Source organism: Chamaea fasciata, unplaced genomic scaffold, assembly GCF_029207755.1.
Source record: "Chamaea fasciata isolate MVZ Bird 193981 ecotype frontalis unplaced genomic scaffold, bChaFas1.0.hap1 SCAF_2, whole genome shotgun sequence".
In the NCBI taxonomy this organism is placed as follows: domain Eukaryota; kingdom Metazoa; phylum Chordata; class Aves; order Passeriformes; family Sylviidae; genus Chamaea; species Chamaea fasciata.
In genome coordinates, this window is record NW_027094087.1 from 16,953,398 (window position 1) to 16,973,479 (window position 20,082).

General features: G+C 41.2%; 1 long non-coding RNA gene across 1 annotated transcript; it reads left to right on the top strand.

Annotated features, from left to right (window-relative positions):
- Nucleotides 1-3,236: 3,236 nt before the first annotated feature.
- On the top strand, nt 3,237-9,240 carry LOC136285819 (uncharacterized). The gene is made up of 5 exons (XR_010719554.1): nt 3,237-3,473; nt 3,612-3,679; nt 5,623-5,744; nt 6,604-6,708; nt 7,263-9,240. It is a non-coding gene; the product is annotated as an uncharacterized lncRNA (long non-coding RNA).
- The last annotated feature ends 10,842 nt before the right edge of the window (nt 9,241-20,082 follow it).

A 20,082-nucleotide genomic window follows, 5' to 3' on the forward strand; every position in this document is an offset into this window, starting at 1 on the left:
TTTTTGTTACCTATTACCTCACTGACAGGTCAGAGTATGGGAGAAAAGCAAGAATAGCTCAGCCCTAGGTGCCTTCCTGCTTCAACTTTCTAATTACTTTTTTTCTAATTTGAAGGCCTAACTTACAGGTGGTGTTTCAGAGAAAGAGAGCATATGTTTGGGGACAGAGGAGAATGAGCTCCCTCACCTTCTCTGCCAATCCAGCCACAGGTCCCTGTGGTCCTCTGCTCCTGTTTAATGCCATTTCTGACCAATTATGTTCTATTGGGGTAAGCTGTTTAGCATTTCCTTGTGCAAAGTGCAAGTTGCTGAAAAAGCAGAGTGTAAAAAGTGCAACCAATGAGCAAAACAAAACAAATAACAGGCACATTGACCCAACAATTACACACTAATGAAATACCACCATGTAAAAGCCAGCCAGATATTTCCATCAAAATTAAAGACTCTGCACAGCCATTACTTTTAAAATGAAAAGGAAGGCACACATGGGACCAGCCCTGCTTTCTTCGATTCTTTCTCTCTTCTACATACAGCAGAAGATATGCTACCCCATTGTTTTCAACAACTGTCAGCTAAAGGTTTTTCTCTTGTACATCTCATCTTCCAGATTTTGTAAGAAAATGTTTCAAAGTAGATTAAGAACTGTGTAACAAAGTGTAATAGTACCCCTGGCTTTGAAAAAGACATTTGTTTGGAAAGGGTAACCCACTGCCAGTGCTGGAGAACACCTGCTCATGTGAGACTACAAGGTCAAGATTCCACTGAAACCTCCCAGAAGGGCCATGACATCCCCTGGTCACTTTGGCAGCAGCTTCAAAGACTTGGAGCAGCTTTTGCCAATCACTCCAGCAAGAGGAATCTGCTTGTGAAAGAACTTTTCTCAGACACAGCTTGTGGGCCTTTATTTTGAGTGGTGCATGAGAGAGGGAGTTAATAAGACAAGCAACAGACCACTTGGTCAGAACTGTACAGCTCATTTTACCATGCAGACTATCTCCAAAGGATTGTGTTTCCCAACTAATTTAAATTTATCCATACTATTGTATGCAAATACCTTCTTGAAGGCACACAGACACCTGGCAAGGGCACAACATGGCATGCTGGTTAGAATTCACCACTGAAGAAACACATGAAATAGAAAAGATTAAAGGTATGAATGAATAGTAAGATTAAAAGTGTGAAAGTTCAGATACAGTAGCAGTGACAATTTGAGGACAGCAAAGCTGTCTTTATTAGAAAAGAAATCAAATAATTTACAACAATAAAAGGCCAAGTTTACAGTGACACTGAGAACCGTAACTTGGATTTTTTTTGACAGAATATTTTGAAAGTATCAGATGTTAATGAATTTGTTTGCATGCAGTATCTCTGTAGCCTATAAATACCTTTCATGTTATCAGCATGTCAGAAGCAACCACAGGAAAATGAGGTATTACTCCCATCACGTCCGTCATCTACTAAATTGTGCACTAAACCCTAATTCCCTGTCTCTTTAGAAAAGTTGGTGAAGTACAAACCAAAAAATCAAAACAGAGGTTGTTTCTCATGTTGAGCCTGACTCTGCAGAGAAGAGAGTGTATCTCAGTGAAGCCTATGTTTGGATTTTTGAGGTGCTTTAGCCTGAGCCTTGCATAGCAGGACACCTCACCCAGATCCTGGGAAGAGCAGGGTCATCTCCAGGAAGCAGTGCAGAGCTGAGTGCTCGTTATATGAGCACAGCATGGCATGAAGCATTCCTGGATCTGGGTATCTCAACAGAATTAGCAGCCTGCAGTCAGGTGGGGTAAACACAGCACAGCAGCTGCTAGAAGGCAAAATGGAGAGTAGGAAAATTCTTGGATATTTCTGCATAGTGTTATTTTCCACACCATAAGCAGGGTAACATGTAGCTACTGCAGACGTGAATCCTTTTGGTTCACTCTGTGCTCAAAGGCATAATGTGAATGTGCCTTGAGGAGCCTGCAAGGAGTTCTTGGTGTGGCAACGTGTACTGAACACCAGAGTCCCTCCAGAATGCTCCTGGCCAAGTAGCTGAGGAAAAGAATGGAGAATTAAGATGATTTTTAACAGAAACCCCTTCTTTCAACATTCAGTATAACTTACTAAAGTTTCAATCACCACTAAAATTAAGAAAGGCTTCCACTTTTAGGTTGACTTTTAAGGGTCACTGTCCATGTCAAATACACGTTCAGTTTCCAGCTGAATCTGTCACCGCCCAAAACAAAACCAGCCAGGGCCTGCACTGCTGCTGTTTCTTTCAGTGAAACTTCATATCTCAGCTAATGGGGATTTAAAAAGTCACTGTTCACACATTTTTTGCAACAGAGAAAAGACAACCTAGTAATGAAAATTATCCCTGAGTGCCAACTGAAGTGGGGTTTTAGTTGTGAACAAAGAATAGGTTAGTAGTCGTCTCCTCTAGCCCTCCTCCCAGTCTGACCCCTTGTCTTCAATACTATTTCCATCCCAGCCACTGATGTGTTACCCAACCACTCCCAGGAGCCCGCTTGTGACCCACTGACATACAGGCACCACTCCACTGAACACCACTCTTCCTCTGCCTGAAATGAGGTTATGCTTTAACTTCTCCACAGCTGATTAAGCTTAGCCATGCTGCTAATGGCAATGAAATCATTTGAGACCTCTAGCAGAGCAGTTAACTTCTATTTTGCATGATTGCCTCCATTTTCAAAATGAATATGTAGTGGCTCGGTGGGTTTAACTGCCCAAGTTGATGGGTGGCTTCTGGTGCTTCCAGGCTGTGTCCCAAAATGTGCATGACTCTGTAGACAAGGAAAGCCACTCATGTTACCCAAGCCTTCCTTCCCAAAAGGCTGAAGCCACCTTCTGCCCCTTGGAAAATCAATGATTTCAGTAAATGAATTTCAGTCTGTTACTGTAATTGGATTTAAAAAAAAAAAAAAGGCAGCATCTTGCAAGACTTAGGAAATTCAGTATGCTGGAGAATTTTACTGTGACTGAGCACAAATCAAATAGTATATTTGACATTTTAATTGCAAAAAAGGAAAAAAACCCCACTCATTACAGAACTGAACAAAGTTGACTTGTGTGAATCAGACTCTCCAGAGAACCTTCCTCCCCTGTCCTCTGCTCAGATGCATGGCAGCTGCAGCACCAAACATCATGCAAACTATGGCAGCTGTGGCCATTACTGGTCATTCTTTCTCCCTATAAAACTGTACTGACTCACATGGTGAAGTAAAGGGCATGTCAAAGAAGAATAAAAAAAGCCCATCTCAGAATTGCATGAAAACACAAGTTTAGAAGCCACAGATCTGCTTGCAGGAGGCAGAATCAGAATCGCTTCAGGCTCGTTTTGGTGATTTACCTGAATACACCAGAGACACATTTGGCTCGCAGCGCTTCTGCCACGTCTTGGCTGTGGTTTTTCAAGATGCAAGAGCAAGTACTGAGCCACAATCAGCACAGCTGACCAGCTGTTCTGAGTACAGGTACAATTTTAGAAGTCTGATTTAATATCTGCTTCAAACAGAAATGCTCGTGGCTAAATTGGAAATAAAACTAATCTATCCTTATTAGATTGGGGCTGTAATTTCATAACACCCTCAGATACTGGACTTCCCTGACAGGCTTCCTGCTTTGCACTGGCCCTCATTCCCAAGAAGCTGAAGAGAGTGAAGTGAACAATGAAAAAAATGTAAGTTCAAAGAAAATTTGTATATGGTTCAGTCGCTTGTATAACAGAAGCTTTTAACAACCCATATATAGAACAAAAAGGGAAGGAAGCAGTTGATGAATGTGGTCCATTTACCCAGAAGGTAAGTTTTATTATACCAGTGTGGATGCTGCACAGATCTGAAAACACTGGGTGCAACAAGTGTATGACTTGGGATTCTAGGTAGGATAGCTTACTTTTCCTGAATAGAAAAAGTACATGCTCAGCTTTGTGGCATTGGCACACTGGTTGACCATAGGAAAGAACTGGGATTAATTTTTTTTTTTGTTTCAGGGAAGTAATCAGCTGTTTAAAAAAGGACAAAATATTGAACAGAGCTAGCTATCTATTAGGTATCTTACTATTAGAATTATTGCCTCTAAAAAATATTGACCGAAAATAGCTTAGGTGCAGTTAGTCTGACCTTGGCAAAACATGAAAAATTAGATCTCTTGCCAGGCTCTCCAGCATGTTTTCCTGCGATGTTCCATTTTCAGTTGCCATTTTCAGCACTATTTCTCTGTGGCTGACCTTTCCTTCCCTCACCAGAATCATGTTTTGCCAGCCCCTGATTTGCTGTGTGTAGAACAGTTCCAGCACCCAGGCCGTTCCTCTGGACAGAAGGTTCCCAGACTTGGGAGTTACCTCTGCAAGACCTCACCCACCACCCCCGCAACAGGCAGGGATGACCTTCTGTTTTGTTTTATATAACCCCCCACACCAGTTCTCAGAAAAAACCTCACCATCCATCACCTGTACAAAACAAGTTCCTTGCCAACAGCACAAACTTTTCCACAGGACCTGAAGTGCACCTAAAAGCTTGACATTTACTGCTTTGCATTTTCAAGGAAGCAGGATTTAGCAACCTACATTTAAACACCACAGAGAAGTCTTTCTTTTTTTTTTCCTGGTTCCCCATGCTTTGTACTTTCTCTTTGGGAAACAGCCAAAGTCTCTCTCAGGAGGTTGTTATTTTGCTCCAAGAGACCAAAATCAATCAATCAATCCATGACTTGGCAGAGTTGGAAGAGAAGATTAAGACTCTCAAGGCAGATTATAAACACAATCCCCTCAATTAACTTCTCTGGGATGGGCTAGAGGCTGTTAGATCCTCATTAAGTTCATTATTAACACGGCTGGTCAGTGTGCATATTTTTTATGACAACTTGTATTAATTTCAATCCTAAAGCAGGAAACCCAGAGAGAGGCTAAGAAGCAGGGCCACTGCCCTGCCTGCCAGGCTGCTGGGAACAAGCTTCATGGAACACATTTGGCCCCTGCCATGTGTAAACAGCCACCTTGCTCTGGCCAGCAATGCCAGGGCTGTTTCCCAGTCTCCTTGGTTTCCAGGCGTTTGGGACTCTGTGCCCTGTGCATCTTTCCTGAGTACATTAAAGGGATGTCACTATTGGAGAGACCGCTGAATTACACTGCTGGTGTTGGGGGAGCTTTTTAAAGCTCCTACTTTGCAGGCCAAGGCTGTGCTCCTGCTGTGGTGTGGGGAGAAGGGCTGGTTAGGGCACCTCTGGCACCTCCAGTCGCAGACTCCCGCGACCCTCAAGGGAGAAAGCTCCACCAGCATCCATGATTCCCACCCTCTGCATGGAACATCAGCTGAAGGAAACATTTTGTGCCTGTGTAGTTTAATCCATAACTACACAGCTCCTAAGGAATTTTAAGTGCCCAGTTTTCTGGGCCTAAATAAGCTTGCCAGAACACAGGAATTTTTTTCTACTGGAAAGCAGGAACAAAGCTTGCCCTGAAATTGCTCTGGCAATTTAGTCCTGATGCAGTTTTGCTTCCCTTATGATCATCATTCTCAAAATGCCCTGCCATAATAGCCTGTTGCATTTTTAACAATAGAATTTCACCTGCCTTGTTCCAGAATTCTTCAGGATTTAGCCTTAAAATTATGTCATCTACAGTTAATCTTACTACAGAAACTTGTCAAGAGGATGGAAGCTACATATGGAAGTCACAGTCTTTGGGTCTCAGACCCTGCACATTAAGACCAGTTTCCCCTGCTGATTCATGCCATGCCTAAGAGGTAGGTTCCTCATTTCATCCTCATGGGATCAGGCTCCCTATTTGAAAAATTAAGGCATTCATGGCTCTGTCAGAAGGGCACAGAAAACTGAGCACTGGAACAGTTAACACTGGGTGTAGATTGGATTCCCCTTCAAGAGTTCAAAGGAAAGAAGGTGAACTGTGGCCCAGAAAGACTGAAATTGGTTAAAAAATGTCATGTTCTGTGACACAGCACTATATCCATCCTCCTTGCTCAGCAATAATTTATTAAAACTCCTTACTGCCTGAACAACATTTAAAGGCAGTTAAATGAACAGCAGCACTGGCAGGCAGTACCTTGCACTGTCCTGTTGGGCAATTAAAACTGTGCCAGGCAAATGTCTGATTTAACCTTTTTGTCAGGCTCCTGAAGCCGGTTGAAATCATACAACATCCTGGCAGTACTGCTGACCCCCAGAGACAGAGCCCCAAATTGTTCCCCTATGAAAGGCTGGCAGATGGACCTTCTCCAGTGTCTGATGTGCTTGGCACAGCCTGGAGAGTGACTGGGAGCAGCCCAATGAGGGGAAGGAAGGGCTGGCCAGCAGCTGAAGACACCCAGATACTCTCAGCAGGGAAGATGACATGTCAGCAAGACCCACCAGTGACATTTGTGACTAGCTAGGAGCAGTGACAGCTTGAGGCTAAAACTGATTCTTGCATTCATCCATCTGGATAAATATTTGCTGCTGTTAAGTGTGCTCACCAATGGGAATACATGATTAAAACATTTCTAATTTGCAGTGCCTTCAAATGCATTCAAGTCAGGCTCCCTTCTCCAGGGAATAAATGGCATTTATAAATCCTCAATATTTTTCTAACTTCTGGTATCATTGCAGGTGCAAAATCAGAATATTTGTACTTCAGCAGCCTGTAAGGTGGATGTTGCCATTTGATGAAGATTCAGATGTATATCTGCAACCCCAGGCCAAGCTCATCTTCCAGTAAATATGTAATTCATACGGGTTGACAATGGAAAAAGGCAATAATCAGTTTTTATAGAATCACAGGCTGGTTTGGGTTGAAAGAGACCTTCAAAGATCATCTAGTCAACCCCCCCTGGGTTGACTAGATGATCTGAAATTGAATGATCTGAGCAGGACATTTTTTACTAGGCCAAAAGCCCTGCCCAACCAGACTTGGCAGGAATGGGGCATTCTGCTACTTCTTCAACCTGTCCTGCTAGGGAAAAAAAAAAAAAAAAATCTGGAAAAAGCCTTTTGTTCTACTCTTTTTTTTTTTTTTTTTTTTTTTTTTTTTTTTTTTTTTTTTTTTGTGTGGGTGTGTGGGTGTGAGGGTGTGTGAAATGGTAATCTATGTTATTGATCATTTTGGTTGCTGGCCTTGTGTTAGCACCCTTTTGTTCTGCTCAGCACCCCAGCTTGATAGGATTCAGCACAGGATGTGCATGACCAGGGTTCTTACCTTACACTGCTGACTGCTCACAGTGGTGATCCTTTCTTTCTTACATCTTCTTCTTCTTCTGGTCTTTATACAGGGTAAGGTAGTACCAGCCAGACCAGAAAAGCAGGAATCCTAATTGCTAGGGCTGTGCAACTGAAATGATGGAGTTTCCTAACAACTGAGATAAGAAGCTGCATAATAAAGAAACAAACAAACAGGATTCCTGTCCTCTGTCAGAGAAGTAATCAAAGCCTGGATAAGACATTTGGTGTACTTTAAGACAAGGCTGTGTAGACTTGGAGAATTGAAGACAGGGTTGATGGCAAACAGACCTGGAATTAAAGCTGAGCACTTGGCAGAAGTCAGAAATTGACAAGGAAACACAGAGTTTTCTGTAAGAAGAGATTCCCTGTAAATAACTTACTCAATTTATGTAAAAGGAAAGTCCGGCTCCAGTCTTTAGACAGGTATTTCTACAGTGTTGGACCCCACCAGGTGCAGTGCTGTGTTTGCTGCTTTTCAACCAAGGAATCAAGAAAGCTGGGGATGACAAATACAATACTGAATCAGACCTGTGCCAAAAGACGGCTGAGTAAATTAGGAATCCTAGCTGGGGAACTGGAGGGGGCAGAAGGGGCAAGGACAGCCTGCTGAGCACTCCTTATGACCAGCCTGTGATTTCACGCAGGCAGCCTGGCAGAGCTCATCAAATCACCAGTGTGCTGTGGTGACTAGGGGGAGGCACATCCTGGGGAGAAAGCAACAGTCCAGGCTGCATAGCAGCACTTGCAAAGTCCAGCACAGCTTCCTGACAAGCAAGGTTTGAAGCATTCATAATTAGAGAGGCTGCACAGTCATAAAGCTTCCATCCATTTTAATTTCTGTTGGTGATTGAAAAACAAAATGTGGACAGGCCACCCAATCTTTTTTTTTTTCTTAGTATAGAAAATAATCTGGGAAAATGGAATTTAAAATAAAAAATAATTTCCAGGAATATATCTTTTATCACAAGAGCTCTGGTGGTACAGAAGAAGGGTACAGATCTTGAGCTGCTCTAGCTGAAGCCAGAGTGTCTGCTCCCCACTCCCCATGGGCTCTGACGTACTTATCTGAGGCACCAGATGCATCCAACACCTGCATGCCCAAGGTGAAGATGGGGGAAACAACTTGACACAGTCATTGTGCCCTAAAAGGGACGTGACCAGACACCATCCCAGACCTCAACATCCCCACAGGTGCTCCCCAGCTTTACCAGGCTTGTGACTTTTCCCCCTCTCAGCTAAAGGTACAGGTATCTGCTGCCTGTAACATAATGCTACCATGCTTGGACCTTTAGCCACTGGAAGAAATGGACTCTTTGGAGGTCCCCCGAGACCAGACTCAGTGGAACCCCATGGCTCTGCCTGCACCCCCGGCAAGGCAGCCATCCTACAGGTCTCTCTCCCAGCCCTCATATTTGTAATCAGTGCCTCAATGAGATAAATGCTAATGAGTAAGACAAGCAATTCTGAAGGTTAAACACTTTTGCAGCTGGCGATGCCATTCCTCTACAATTAAAGGCAAATGTCTCAAAGGTACTTAAATCCTTGTTTGCTGCCAAGGCAACTACACTTCTTGGAATGACAGGCTTAAACCTTTCAAGAGAACATTGCTGTGCCTCTGTAATTTATGGGCTTTTCAGAGATACAGTAATTGTTATGCTCCGGGCAAAACCATGTAAAACAAAAACAAAAACCTAACTTATTCATAAATCAGAGATATTTTCCTTCAAGAAGGGTAGAATCATTAATAGCAGCAACACTGTAATATGTGCTAATGACATGTTTAGTGAATGGTTTCCAGGAAAGAGACACAAGGCAGTGCCGCAGCCCAAGCCACTAACATTCCAGGCTTTACCTTTAAAACAGAGGCTTGGTTTACAGCTATTTTGCCTGGTGGTAATTTTTCCCACCACCTCAGCAGGGCCATCAGCTAGACAGTCTTGGATTTCTGTTCACACTTACTGGCATTCTCTGAACTCAGCTCTCCATGAGTCTAGGCTGAGACTGGTTGCTGCTGCTGCTGCTTAATTTCATTCCTCCAGTTAAGTTTTTTGGGCTCTCTTCGGGCCCATACTGCTTTGAAACCTCAAGTTTCTCACTGCTGGTTACCTCATAGCAACCTTCTACCATTTCCAAAACTCTCCATCTTCCATTCTTAGTGTTTGTATTGAGATTTGGGGAGTAACCCCCAGAAACTGGATTTTTAATTATTATCTCACCAAGATGGATTTGCTCTGTTCATCTAATCTAGAATTTTTTAGTATGCGAAACTTGTCTGCAGGTTCAGTCTTTACAGAGGACTTAGAGAAAAAAAGTTTAGTTGAACTTTGGCTCAGCAGTGTCTATGTCCACTTAGGGAATGCAGGTGCTCCTGAAAAATGTGTACTGATCTGGGATATTTTATTCTTATTTGTTCTGTTTCCAAGCACTATTCTCAACACAAAATCTACAGAAGATAGATCTAGCAAATGCTGCATCCCCTCAGTGCTTTGCAGAGAATTATCTTTAGACTCTCAACTCATCAAGGATGAAGAATTCTGTCAGGTAATCCCATCCATCCCACTGCTCTATCCAGAGTACATCCAAACACATTGTGCTTGTTGTCTACACATAAGCAAAAAATATTTAAAAAAAATTTAAAAGAAAAAATCCCTTCCTTTAATGCTGGGGAATCTCCCCGGTCCAGCCAGCAGTACTGTGCACGGCTGGTTATATGGGAGAAGCAATGTTGAAAGGGCAGAAGCAGGGACAACCGAAACTCCTGTGGTCATCGGGAGACATGGCTCCTGAAACAGTCTGTTGGCACCACGAGGTGGGGACATGGAGTAAAAGAAAACCAAACTCACACATAAATAACCTTTGGAAATGTGCCAGCAATTTGTTTGCACACAAAAATCAAAAGAAGCCTTACGGGAAAGCCTTCCTTATCCCTCCCTCAATGCTGGCCTGACTGCTGACTGCAGTCTGTCTCAAAGCTAAAGTTTGCTGGTGCCTGTGGTTTTCCAGCCACAGGGTTAGCTCATTCAGTCTTTGTCTGGGGCTTTGTCCAGAGAAAGTATCTGTGACCTGCAGCAGAAGTTGGTTTTCCCCTTTCCAGTTTATCTGGTTATTGGGAAGCTCCATCTCTGAGCCCACCACAAAATTTTCTTCCTGCCTGTCATTTAGAAGTCACGTCTGCTGGTTCAATAGTGGCAGTGCATTTTCAAACAGGCTCAAAATTCAAACTGACTCAAATTATCTCAAGGTAATTAACCCATAAACTGCCAAGGTAAGAGCATCAGACTGTCCAGGTATCACTGAGGCTAAAGGAACCAAGCTATTTTGAGTATACAGAAACAAGCTGCTTGTAGCTCGTGTCTTGAATTGCTTTTAGTCCAACAATTCACCTTAAAGCAGGCACAGAGCAGAATATCACCCTCACTGCCTCCTAAAGCACTTTGCAATGAATTAGGTTTTAATATCAGAATATTACAGTTTCCAGTACCAAGAGATAATGGGTGAAACACAGGGTTTCCATGAGACATTGGTGTATTTTGTCTTTTACGTTTGCTCTGAGCTCTGCTTTGGTGACACAATACGCTGATATGCCATTACCATAAATTCAATTGTTTGCACATTCTGTCTCAGTTTTCCATCCTCTGGCAATAAAGCTAATAAAGCTACATTTAGAAAGGGCTGTCTTTAGCAATTGCTTGCCATCCTTTTATTGATGGATTCTCAGAGCAGCTCATTGCACTGTTTCTCTATTATCCATTTAATGGTTTTTCATTTACTCCAACATAGATGGACCAAGGAATGTTTCACCACAATAGCTGCGACTTCCACTTTCCACTTAGGAGTAAACTGGGGGGTGGAGTGAGAATAGTGGGGATTTTGTCCATGAATTAATTTTTAAATTAACATTACTTTTATATGCTACATCTTTATTGCCCTGAAGAGTTTTCTTGTTTCTTGTCCCTGAAATATATGAATCATGCATTTTAAACTGACATTTATAATTCTGCTAAAATAAGTGTTGGCTGTTTAAACACCTGCTTTGTATCACAAAGAACTCAAACTGAAAAAATTATTTTGACAATGATTTTGACCAGATTTAACTTATTAAACTTACCCTAAGATGTTGCTGTTACTGGTAAAATTAGGTGAATTAACATTGTTTACAGTTTGTTCCAATGTCTTTTGTTGCATCTGGTTGCCCAAAGAGGATGTATCTGAGTTAGGAAGGCACTAGTCTTTCTTAGAAATACAGTGGTCCATAGATATAAATGAGACCTGCAAGGAAAAGGAATATCTTTCACAAAACCAGATGATATAACAATAAAAACCCTCACAAGAACCATGCATACAGCTCAGCACCTGAGACTTCTGGTATGAAGTATAAAAAGCTATGAACAGTTTTAATTATGATACACAAAACATGTAAGAATGAAATTACAGCAGACAAACAACTGTTTCATTTTCTTAGCTTATTTTATTCAGCCAAATTGCTCTGTTGTTTAAAAAACACAGTCTAGTCTAACAAAGCATTATCTATTCCCTCTATGGCTTCAGCAAAATCCCACAATCTAAAGGAACCATTTTTCTTTTTTTAAGCCTTTTAACTTCCATCTCCCTCCATATCAGCAGGCTCAGCCCTTTCACGGCTCAGAAGCCTTCTTACTACTGCTTTGATAGTCTTGCACAGAGATGACATTGCAACATCTTGAGAAAATGCCTCTCTTTTTCATCATGTTTATAGTGGGGTGTGTATTCCTTCAGGAGGCTCCAATCACCCTAAGTACCCACTACATGAATTCCTGCACCATGAACAGTAACACAGGAGTCATTCAATGCACTTTCAGGCTAAACTGACCTTATTAGATGCAGGTTCAATAGGCTATTTTCTGTCCTCATGAGGTGGCGTGAGCAGGAATTAGCTCCTAGGCTCCCTCAGCTGAGATATCTATTGAGGTCTGTGGGAAGCCAGGCACATGGGAGCTGTGCCATCAGCCTCTGAGGGACTTAATGATGTTGGGATGCTTCCACCATATATGATAGAGAAAGAACTCAGTTCTGGCCAAAGAAGGGAAAATGGGCCAAAGCAGACAAAGTACTGTCAACTCAGTGATTGAGTAGAAACAGGTACAAATTAAATCTCATCTGCTGAAGAGGTGAGGTGAAATACCTAATACCAAACCCCAGAAATTACATTTAAAAACATTTTTAAAAGAGCAGTTAAATCTCAGCTTAGGGTTAAACAATCACCTGTTCAATAATGTTTGATTATTGGATTAAATAATATCTATATGGCTGAAACAAGAAATAGCCATCAAAATAAATCTTCTGCAGCAGATATTTGCCTGTTGTGTTTGAAGGTGCTTTTGTCATTGAAATGTGAATCTAAGACGTGCTAGATATCTTCTTCAAAAGTTTATTTTAAAAAAATAGCTGAAGGCTGAATAATTCTCCACATCATTGTGTCTGGGAAAAAAAAAAAAAAAAAACAAACACCAAAAAAACCCCCCTGACCAACCTCAAGGAACACTTAAATGGCAAGGAGAAGTAAAACAGTAGAATAAGCAAAAAAACACCAATCCCACAACTCCCCCAAAATACCACCCTCCTCCTACTGTTTTTTCTAACTTGCAACAACATGGTTTTCCATGTCAGGATTATGTGGGGTTGTGTGCAAGGGCAGCCTGAGGCCCCCAGGGGTTGCTGGATGCGTTTAGCAGAAGGACAAACCTGGCACCCCTGGGCCAATGGCTCTGATGCCACTTGCTCAGACTGGTTCCAGGTGAACTGTTTGGAAGATGAGCTCATTTACAAAAAAATCCTGCAGGACACAGGTCACCTTAGCTTAAAAATGTGCAGGCTGCCTGGCTGAAACCCTGAATTCCCAAATAATGATTCCTGAACTAACTAAATTCAAAGGGTGAGACTGGAGTGCAGCAGGTTCAGAAGTTTCTGTTTGACAACAGAGAAATAATTTTATTTTCTTGTCACTGTTCTGCAACTGAGAAAATCACCATCTTGTCATGAATTTACAGATCATTTCATTCATGCAACAAAAGAAAAACACCCAGGAAGTACGATCTCTTTGTTTGAACTCAATCATTTATTCTGCTCAATATCATTCTGGGCTGAAATTAAATATTTTCCTCTTCTCCACCTAAATAAAATGTGATCCAACATATTATGCAGTTCTAATCTATTTTGGCCAGCTACATTTTTATGCTGATAATGGAAAATTAATTTAACCATATATTCCCAGGAATATCATCACAATTTTCATGGAAGATAAAATCTCATGAGGCATTTGACTCATGAATGTAGCTTCCAGGAAGATGTTCATTTCCAATTGCATTTTCCCCCCAATAGATTCTTAATTTGCCTTGTTCTATATGGTTTCCAGTTATCATTTTGTATGGCAATAAAAATCAGTGAAGCAGAAAAAGCTTATAGGCCCCTGCCTAGGTTTGATTTATATAATGAACGGCACAATATCGTTGGTCTGTGTAATTGAAATTCATTCATCTCCCACTGTTTGTAACACAGTCATAAAGTGCTTTATGTATTTATTGATAAACAATCATTTTATTTGCTGTAGTGTTGGGGAAAAAACCCATGCTACCTTCATTTTCTTGTTCCATGTATGCTTTACATGTGTGAAATTTATAGATCTGTGTAAAACCTGTTTATTTCCACCACTTTCTGCTTTAAAGCTCAAAAGGTCCTTATAAAGCACCATTAATCTAAAAAAAAAAAAAGGCTGTGACAAAAAGTCAGGATTTTAAGACTTGAATTAATACTCATCTATAAGAAAAAAATCTGAGTAGTAAGTAAATTCAACAGCTGACCTGAACATGTTTCAGACAGCCTGCTTTCAGACAGCTCCAACCATTTTTCTGAAGTTAAATTTTTCCCCTATCAGGGAAAAAACATTGAAATACAACTTTTTTGAGACATTTCCTGTAAGAATTTTTTTTAAAAACCCATTTATTTAAATAAAAATTTAAGCCTCCCTTGAGAAACCACAACTGCCTCTTGCACAAATGTAATCAGGTGTTTTAATCCTATTGTCAGGAAAAATTTCATGTGCTTCCCCCACCCCCTCTTTTTTTTCAGAAATGCTATGTGCTATATTTATATCTCTGAAGGCATCATTTTACCATTCTGCTTTCCTCTGTTGTCCCATCTGCCTTGTGGTGCAATTAGACAAAATCATATTTTCCATAAAAAAATGTTTTTATTCTGGTGGGGGTCATTAGACTGACAGCTTTGAAGTGAAGAAATATTCATTTATCCTACAAGCAACCAGGAGAAAAGCAATAACGTGCCTTTATCCTAACCCTGAACGAACTGCTTCTGAAGACTGTTCAGAGTACACACAGTCTCGAGGGCCTGCTCCAGTTCATGACACCTCTCTGGGAGTGCTTGAAAGGATCAATAGAATTTCCTGTACAACAAGAATTCAATAACACGGCCCTTTCTCTAAGGGATGTGCCCATCTCCAAAAAAACTTATTTCATAACAGCCAAATCTAAGTCACTGAAAGGTCATCACTTTAATTTAGGTCTGGATTGTACTGGATACTTTCGAAGTCCTGTTTTTAAAAATGTGGCATTTTACTGCACCAGATCCTCGATTTACCACATGAAGATTTCAGTATGTTTTACTCTGGGGTGGAAAAGACAGTTTATTGCATTTTACTCCTTGGCTTCAACTGGAACTCTTTTGGAGATGTCTCAGGCCAGCATTTAGGCTTGGCAATCTCCTGCACTGTCCCCTAACAATGAAATCTGCATCCACACATTTCAATGTATTCTGCTTCTTGAGAAACGACAGTAATGGGAACTGATGCCTTTTGTGCCTAAAGCCGGTGCTTAAACGTGTTGCAAGGGCAGGGCAAAGAAAGTCTTGTTGATCACTGCATATCCACATTGCCTGGGAGAAAAGGACGTGGTGGTGAAGGGAGTGAAGGCTCCCCTTCTCATAGCAACTAAACTTACTATTCAAAGGCATTGTCTGAAGCACTGAACACCAACGTTTGCCTTTACAGCAGGCTGCAGCACTAGAGGCAGCATCTCTCTTTTACTGCTCCTTGGGAACAAAACAAATGAAAGCATCCCCTCTGAAACAAACCAACCAACCCCAAAACCTAAACCAAGGCACGACTTGGTATTTCTTTACATCTTCTGACCAAACCTCCTCTCATTCTAGCAATCTAGAGGGTTGATTTATGGTGTTCAATGCCATTCCTGACATACATAGAGCCATAGGTATTGGCATACAGTGCTATTTCAAAGGGACCTCACCACTTTTTCCTCTTTTAAATGTTGGTGGCAGTTGGATTTATGGCCCCTTATGAGGCAATTTCAGCTGCTCCACTCACAAGTGTATATGGACTGTGCTATTTGCTTATTTACCTTTGATTTCTTGCCATTGAACAAAAAATTAGGAGGTACATGGGGGTCTGATTGATAGAGCAGGGTACCACACCACTGTTTTTGGATACCAGGTCTCTCTCATGGGGTTTCCTGTTGGGTTTTTGGTGGTATTTGACTTCAGAAAGCTGGTCTCAAGGCCTCCCTCCATGCCAGCACTGATGCTCTGAGGGCAGGGAAAGTTCCCAGACATTTGAGAGCTGGATGCCAAAACAAAAAGTCCAGACACAAGAGAGCATCAAGGATAAGCTGCTCTTAAAAGCAGCCCTAGCAAGGAGGCACCCCACACTCCTTGGTCATGGTATTCATGACAGAGGGAACTTGCAGGGATGGCAGGATGAAGAAATCAATAGTATGCCAAAGAACAATTTTTCAAGGGCAGAGCTGTTCCCTGGTGGTTCCTCTCACACTGACAAGATGACACAAGCACCAGTGAATAGCTGTAGGTTTGCTCCACCATGACTGGAGTTATGCTTCAGTTGGATTTGGTGCATGAGGTATCAGAACTGAGGCTGGGCCAGACCATGTTTTCGCTAACTAGTGAAGTCTTGAAAACAATGGTTCCCCTGTTCACCCATCTCACCCACAAATGGTGGGGAAAAAGGAACTAATTTTGCTTCATGTAAGGAAAACTCAATATTTAGGATGGTTTTAAATGTTAAAAAGAAGCTTGAGCTTGAACTAGTATTTGGTAATTTTCTTTTTCATATATAGAAAAGTAACATTCTGTTGTACAAATATTTCACTTCCTCAGATTAAACTAAAAGCTGGATTTCTCAATTACTTTGGTCATCTTTAAATTACTTGGTCTATTCAAACATTTATTTGAAACTCCTCAAGAATCTTTTACTAACATTTAATGACATTTAAAAAAAGTTCTTTTATGTCCCAAGTGCTGTAAATCTCCTTCCCTTTCCTATGCTTTATTTGATATTCTCATTTGAATCCTTACATCTTGTACTTGCCAGCTCCACTGACCAATGTGTACATGAGCAGCTAGCTATCTGTGATTTTTGGCACAAGGAAAATAACAGCACACAACATAGGACACTGAGAAACTGAGCACAGAAAATTTTAGGACAACCAGTGAAGAACGTATTTGAATATTTGGGGCCTTAAAAGAGATATTTTGGACTGGGGGTTCTTTTTCTAGGACGTGGTCCTCTTCCCCCCTAGAGAATATAAATAATTTTTGCAGTTGTCATTCAAAATTATAGCATGTAGATTTGTTAGTGTTGACCTTCCTTTCCCTCCTTTAACTATCAAACGTTGTTACTTGAAATACAGAAGAAGCCTCAAAAGGCATAGCAAATTGTAAAAAAAGAACTGGGAGAAATGGAGAGTCCTCCCTCCCCACATCTCAAAAAGTTGAAACCAGTCATTGTCACTGTGTGAGAAAAAACACAAAAACCCTTCTGAAAATTGAGGTACCTTGCAGACTGCTGTAGTTTAGCATGCAGTTCTCAAGACATTCTAGCATGTACTAAAAAAAAAATAAAATCCTGCTTTCAATAATGTGTCAAAATAAAAAATCATTTTCAATTTAAAAAAGACGTGTAGCAGAGAGGGATCAGTGAAGTTTAATGATAGAAGATTTTATGGCCGTTTAAGAAATGTTTCTCTAGGAAAAGATAAGTAGTTACACAGAAGAATTATTAAAACATAGTGGATAGGCTTGTCTCACTCAAGTTTGCTTGTGATTTACAAGACTACTCCAAACAAGAATCTGGCTTTTGTAGGCCATTTACTTACAAATTAAAATGGAAGAGATGGACATATTTAAGGTCTTTGCTGGCCTCATACCCAAAAAGATGGATCCTCCTCCACTTCCCTGTAACAATGCTGACTGAATGTGCTGTTCAGATATGAGATGGTCCCAAAGTAGACCATCAAAGACCAATCAAAGATGATGACAGCCACAAGGAGCTAGGTTTTTGGATAATTCATTGCTTTGGAGACAGACTGGGCAGTAGTTGACAGGGATAACTTGCCTGATGACCAGCAGAACGCTGCCAATACTTTTTAACAGAGTTTCTACAACTTTTCCCTTGACAAAATGAACTTGTGCTCTAAAGCACAGACCTGGGAGTGCTGGTTGACATCCAGCTGAATGTGAGCCTACATCTGCCCAGATTTCCAAGAAGGTCAATGGGACTTGGACTGTATCAGCAATAGTGTGACCAGCAGGACCAGGACAGTGATTGTCTCCCTGCATTTGGCACTGGTGAGGCCACACCTTGTGTGCGGTGTCCAGTTCTGGGTCCATCACTACAAGAAGGACATTGAAGTGCTGGAGTCCAGAGAAGGGCAATGGAGCTGCTGAAGGGTCTGGAGCACAGGTTGTGTAAGCAGCATCTGAGAGAACTGAGGTTTTTCAACTTGGAGAAAAGGAGGTTCAGGGACGACTTTGTTGCTCTCCACAGCTGTCTGGAAGGAGGGTGTTTGTCTCTTTTACTAAAAGAAGTGGCAGAACAGTAGAAAAAGGCCTCAAGTTGTGGTAGGAAATGTTTAGTAGGAAAAACATAGGTGATAGTAGGAAAAATTTCTTCACTGAAAATATGGTGAGACATTGGAATAGGCTGTCCATGGATATGGTGGAATCTCCATCCCTGCAAACATTCAGAAAAATGTCTGGATGTTGCACACAGGGTATGCTTTAGTAGTAAACAGTACAGGACTGGGTTACTGGTTGGACTGGAGGAATGTAGAAGCTTTTTCCATCCTTATTGATGCTATGGTTCTAAAGCTGGTGACCTGAGCAAAACTGTCTGTGGGCTGATAGCACAAAACTCCTCAATGACTAGTTGGAACAGGCATGGGAGAGACTGGTTATGTGCGAACAGGTTTCACATATACTTGAAAGAAGTATTTGTCTGTCTTTCAGGTTATCAAAGCAAGCCTTGAATTGGTCAGGAGGGTATCTGGGAAAGCATGATGATGATGAAGCTTCACGCCTTGGGTTGAGTCATTTTTGTGTTTTCACACCACTAAATGTGAACATGAAGATCCATGACTGTGTATCCAGATACAGCACATGTCCAGGGAGCCATAAATCCATGTACGAAGCTGTACAGCACACAGGATGAAAAGAATGGCACCTGATTGTGTGATAAACTACTGACTAAATACAAATACAGAGGACAGAATTTTGAAGAGCTCCACTTGTGATTCTGCAAAAGAACATTTTGATTCTCTCGTCCCGACGTTATGCATCTGAGCAGTGGAGATGACCCAGCGAGTATCACATCACATCCTCTTCTAACTGAACCATAGCATCCCTGACTTCTGAATGCAAAAAGAAGTCATATCCACAGTAAGAACTATTAACTGTTTCCAGTGAATAATTCAGCAAGCTCCAGCCATGAAACCCACAGCAAGCACTGCAAGGAAGATGAAGCATTTTTGCTGCCCATCATTATGTATGTTCATGCCACAGGGATTTTTCAGTTATTGAACAGTGTAGAGTTGCCTTTGTTTGTAGAAAATGTCAATTTGAATTGTGTGGCTTCTGTGTATTCATTTATGTTTGCCAAAGGCTGCTTAACATTAGCTTGGCTTTTTACTTCTTTGCCACATGAAGATGCAGATCAAAAGTATGAACGATTACTAACATTTTACAAAGCATCTTAAATTAGATGCTTTAGCTCTTGAGACATTTCCAATAATTTCTTCTGATGTTTTCTTATCAGAAGAAGCCCTATTAACTTTATTTTTATTCACCAACCTAACTATTATAAACAGCTACTAATGTTACAAAAGTTCAAGTGTCACAAGGAGCAAGACATGAAAGGTGAAGTAGCTATTATTAAGTTTATAAGCTTATAACTGGAATATGTTGCTGCTATTACTTAATTCATCTTGCAATTCAACCCGCAGCTTAAGAAGGACATGTCTTTTCAATTTACAAAGGGTATGAGAACAGTGCTTTGTGCAACAATATTTTGCATGCAGATAAACTCAGCTTCAGTTTGGTGGTGCAAATGACTTATTTTAGCTAGTCATGATAGAAATGAGGGAGTTCCTGATGTGTGAGCTTAGAGGCAAGCATCTACCATTTCCTGGGGCACCAGCAAAAATGGAAATACACCTTGGAATTACTGTTATGTGTATTGTGTGGCAAGAGCCAATTTAATTTAATTTATTTGTGAGTGATGAGAAAGAAACTCAAGTTTGTTCTATAATTATAATTGTGGTGTAAGCAAATCCGTGCCTGTACATCCTGTGTCTTTATGTCCTTAATTCCTTGGATTCTGGGAATTTAACAGACTCACGTTAACAGAACAGGTTCTTTTCTGCACAGAAAAATCAGTGGACTGGTAAGAGAAAACTGGATCTGAAGAATGGTGTTGACCTGTCTTGGTTTAGATAGACAGGTGTCTAAACACATCTGCCAGGGAAGACTGGAGTCTTCCTTGGAATGTGAGGCCCTCCCCCCCTTTCTAAATTA